Genomic DNA, 5,390 nt, shown 5'->3' with positions numbered 1-5,390 from the left:
TAAATCCTTCGTCCTTGCTCATAATCCCTTGCAACGCTTCCTTGAATCTCTTCAGTCGTACCCTCGTGACTGGTCCCTCCGACAACTCTAAAGGGTCCCACGCTTTCATTGGGGCTTGACCATCCGTGTTCGCATCAGTATGTTCCTATTAGTGATTGCTAGGAAAGCAGAGGATAGCAGATAGCTATTGAGTGGGAGTCACTGACAGAGGGCCTAGATTATGACAGAGTAGTCACTGGCCCATTGCACATTGTCAGAGTAGGATTAACTAGTCTTTGGCAGATATGCTAAGACACTGGACGTTTGGTGTATCGATATGCATATGAGACAGAGCTTGTCGATATAGAGTAGACCAAAGTCAAGAAATAAGAACGTACCACCACCGCGGACGGTAGTAGTAGGTGGGAGACTTGTTACGTTCTTATTCACTGGGATCCCTAGATTAGAAGAGAGATGAGTCGAGTCTGAGATGCCGAGTCAAGAATTGAATTACAGATTGTATAGATTATGTTTCGTAGATTACGATCCATGTTTTAGTTACTGTTTGATATTGAATCAAATTTCAGATTATGATACATGCAGTGATATATGTTCCATGCTTTTATGTTCGTTCAGTTAATTGTATGTATACATTGTTTATACTGGGATTTATTCTCACCGGAGTTATCCGTCTGTTGTCTTGTTTGTATGTGTGCATGACAACAGGTGGCGCAGGATCAGGGTCGAGAAAAAGATGAGAGATCGAGATAGCGTGGTGATCACGGGAATAGCAGATAAACTAGTAGTGTTTACATTTGATATGTAATGTGTTTCAAATACTAGTTTATTTAAGTATGAAATGGAACAAGACATGTACTTATGTTTGTTGAAATCAAATAGAGGTATCATTTGTGTATGATTTTTATACAATTGTTTTTGATATTAAAAGCAAAAAAAATTTTGACCCACATTTTCTAGCAAAGATTCAATTAATCCCAAAGATAATTGAGCTAGAGCCCGGGTCCCCACATTTGGGTCTTTCAACGGATGACCATATGTATTTTCTATAATTTTTCGCATTATTATTGAATCAGGATGTCCTAATCTATCATGCCAATTAATCAGTATTGAAGAATTATCAACTACCATGTTTGATTTAATTAGACTTATATATGTATAATGCAATCCAGTAGGAAGCATTGGTAGTTTTTTAACTACATATTTTTTTGTGATTTATATGTGGTAAGACACATATTTCTCATTTCCTTCATTCATTGAATGAGTATCATACCCATGAGAATATATGTCATTAAAACTCAACAAATTTCTTTTCGATTGTGATGAATACAAAGCATCATTTATCATAAATTTGTACCATTAGGTAACAAAAAATGTGCTTTACCACAACCTTTAATCAAGTCTACAGGACCTGATATTGTATTCACCATTGTTTTTGTTGGTTTTAGTTCCAAGAAATATTTTTTATCTCGGAGAATAGTGTGCGTTGTACCACTATCATGCATGCAAACTTCCACAGGATTAATTCCTTGTTTAGCTTTGTTCATAGCAATTTCCATATTTGAATTTCAAAAAATATGCAATGAAAAAAAATTACTGACAATAAAAATATAAAGCATGTCGTAATTATACAATAAAACATTAGCATATAAGCACATGAAAAATAAAATATTTTACATTTCAGTTCCACCAATATATTGATCATTTTCAGAGAAATCATTCAAAAAATCTGCAGCATCAAAATGAGTTGAATCACTCAAACGGCCACTGTGTTCAGTGAATTTGGTCATTTTTTCATTCTCCTTTATTGATTCTTTATAGAGCTTACAAGGTGCTCGGGGGCTCGACAAATACGAGACCAATGTCCTGGAGTGCCGCATCTAAAACAAGAACTTTCAAATCCTTTAGAGTGATTTTCATTAACACTCATGTTATCATGATACCTTTTCAGTTGGTGGTTCATTACGCCCTTTTGAGATGAATTATAAAAGTAACTATCTCGATTGTTTTCAAAACCACGGCCGCAACCACGACCACGACCACTTCCACATCCACGTCCGCAACCATGACTGATACTCACAGGAAATTTAGGGTCCGCTCCCAGCAAGTGTCACTAGTGTAGACGCAGGGTTTTGAAATTGTCCTGAGCCTGAAATCACGAAAAAGACTGTTAAAGGGGGCCAGGAGGGTGTCCTGACGTAGCCCCTCCGACGCTTAAGTCAGTGACTGAGGATATATAGGGGGAGCAGCTAAGGGTGCTGCTGAAAACAATATAGTGAATGAAATATCATACGCTCAAACCTGGTATTTATAAGAGAATACCTAGGCCCTTGATGGGCCTGTCTTCCATTTGGGCTAGGGATAGGCCAGGGATAATGGGCTCATCCATGGGGTATCACCAGTCTCCCCCTCCCGAGTCGAACTGAATCGCAGGTTCGAAGTTCGATTAGTCGTGCTGTCCTCGGGTTACCGGGTGCAAGTTGTGCATTATCTTCTAGCCTTTCGTCAGTCCCCAAAAATTTGGAAACAAATCAAATCGTAATCCTAGTACCGCTTCATCATCACCTCGCCATCACCCGAGCTACCGCTTCACCCCGCGCGCCAACCCCGCCTCGACCAAGCTACCGCTCCACCATCGCCTCACCCAGCGCACCTCCTGCTCGCCCAAAGCTTCACCCCCGCTCGCCCGGCGCACCTCCTGCTCGCCCAAGCGCCACGCTCGCCCAAAGCTTCACCCCCGCTTGCCCGGTGCACCTCCTGCTCGCCCAAGCGCCACGCTCGCCCAAGCTTCACCCCAGCTCGCCCGGCGCACCTCATGCTCGCCCAAGTGCCACGCTCGCCCAAGCTTCACCCCAGCTCGCCCGGCGCACCTCCTGCTCGCCCAAGCGCCACGCTCGCCCAAGCTTCACCCCAGCTCGCCCGCTCTCGGCGCAGCGATCGCCCAGCACCGCGCGCAGACGCTCGCCCGGCGCCATGCTCGCCCAAGCTCGCCCCGCGCCGCGCATCCTGCTCGCCCGAGCTTCACCCCAGCTCGCCCGCTCTCGGTGCAGCGGTCGCCCAGCACCGAGCGCAGACGCTCGCCCGACGCCATGCTCGCCCAAGCTCGCCCCGTGCCGCGCATCCTCAAGGTCCTCTACTAAGCTTTTGAAGGGAAATAGTTTCCACTTCCCCGTGACCTTGACTCCTTTGCTAAGTGACGCCATAGCATGAAAATAAAATTCAACACCTCCACCCTCTAACTCCTCTGCTAGGCGATGCCTTAGCAGGAAAATAAAATTCAACGCATCCACCCTCTAACTCCTCTGCTAGGCGATGCCTTAGCAGGAAAATAAAATTCAACTCCTCCATCTAACTCCTCTGCTAGGTGATACCTTAGCAGAAGAATGAAAATTCAACGCCCCCACCCTCTAACTCCTCTGCTAAGCCAGGCCTTAGCAGAAAATAAAAATTCACCACCCCCGCCCTCTAACTCCTCTGCTAAGCCAGGCCTTAGCAGGAAAATAAAAATTCAACACCTCCACACTCTAACTCCTCTGCTAAGCCGGGCCTTAACAGGAAAATAAAAATTCAACACCTCCACACTCTAACTCCTCTGCTAAGCCGGGCCTTAGCAGGAAAATAAAAATTCAACACCTCCACACTCTAACTCCTCTGCTAAGCCGGGCCTTAGTAGGAAAATAAAAATTCACCACCCCCGCCCTCTAACTCGTCTACTAGGCAATGCCTTAGCAGGAAAATAAAAATTCACCACCTTCAGCCTCTAACTCCTCTGCTAAGCCGGGCCTTAGCAGGAAAATAAAAATTCAACACCTCCACACTCTAACTCCTCTGCTAAGCCGGGCCTTAGCAGGAAAATAAAAATTCAACACCTCCACACTCTAACTCCTCTGCTAAGCCGGGCCTTAGCAGGAAAATAAAAATTCACCACCCCCGCCCTCTAACTCCTCTACTAGGCAATGCCTTAGCAGGAAAATAAAAATTCACCACCTTCATCCTCTAACTCCTCTGCTAAGCCGGGCCTTAGCAGGAAAATAAAAATTCAACACCTCCACACTCTAACTCCTCTGCTAGGTGATACCTTAGCAGGAGAATAAAAATTCAACCACTCCCCACACTCGAACCTCCTCTGCTAGGTGATACCTTAGCAGGAGAATAAAAATTCAACACTTTCATCCTTTAACTCCTCTGCTAAGCCGAGCCTTAGCAGGAAAATAAAGATTCAACGTCTCCACCCTCTAACTCCTCCACCCTCTAACTCCTCTGCTATGTGATACCTTAGCAGGAGAATGAAAATTCAACGCCCTCACCCTCTAACTCCTCTGCTAGGTGATACCTTAGCAGGAAAATAAAAATTCAACGCCTCCACCCTCTAACTCCTCTGCTAGGTAACACCTTAGCAGGAGAATGAAAATTCAACGCCCCCACCCTCTAACTCCTCTGCTAGGTGATATCTTAGCAGGAAAATAAAAATTTTCTTCTACACGCTGCTCCTCTACTAGGCGATGTCTTAGTAGGAAAATAAAATTTTTCTTCTACACGCTGCTCCTCTACTAGGCGATGCCTTAGTAGGAAAATAAAAGTTCTCTTCCACCCCAACTCTGCTCCTCTGCTAGGCGATGCCTTAGCAGGAAAATAAAATCTTTTTTCCACCCCAACTCTGCTCCTCTGCTAGGCGATGGCTTAGCAGGAAAATAAAATCCTTCTTCCACCCCAACTCTGCTCCTCTGTTAGGCGATGCCTTAGCAGGAAAATAAAATCCTTCTTCCACCCCAACTCTGCTCCTCTGCTAGGCGATGCCTTAGCAGGAAAATAAAATCTTTCTTCCACCCCAACTCTGCTCCTCTGCTTGGCGATGCCTTAGCAGGAAAATAAAATTTATTTCATCCTTACAATACAACAACATCCATGAACTTAATATAAGAACTTGGTTTTATTGAATTCAACTGATTACATGGGAAAATGCAAAGATGAAATACATCAACAATAAATTCAAGAGTAATATTTTCTGAGGTGGTAAGCACTTCAGGGTCTCTTTGAAGCCTTGCCCTGCGCTTTCTCCAACTTTTATGCTCCTCTTATACCTTCACAGGACAAAGTTACCCACTTAGAAGCTTCTTCGAATGACTCTAGAACTGCAAGACTGAGCTCAAGCTTCCATGCGAATGCTTGTGACCTCTCTTTTCTTCTTCCTTCACGATTCTTTCATAACAACGACGTGCGACTTTTTGGTCTCCGCACAGGACTCCAACTCCTTTTCCCACAGGAAACTTAAGCTTCTGATGATAACTGGAAGCTACTGCTCTAAAATCCTTCAGGGCTGGTCGTCCTAGAATTCCATTATACGCTGACGGGGTATCTACTACAGTGAAGGCTATCATCTTTGTTACCCGCCG

The sequence above is a fragment of the Primulina tabacum genome, chromosome 16, assembly GCF_025594145.1.
Source record: "Primulina tabacum isolate GXHZ01 chromosome 16, ASM2559414v2, whole genome shotgun sequence".
Lineage (NCBI taxonomy): Eukaryota > Viridiplantae > Streptophyta > Magnoliopsida > Lamiales > Gesneriaceae > Primulina > Primulina tabacum.
The sequence above is the reverse complement of the archived record's forward strand: the minus strand, read 5'-3'. Positions refer to the sequence as shown.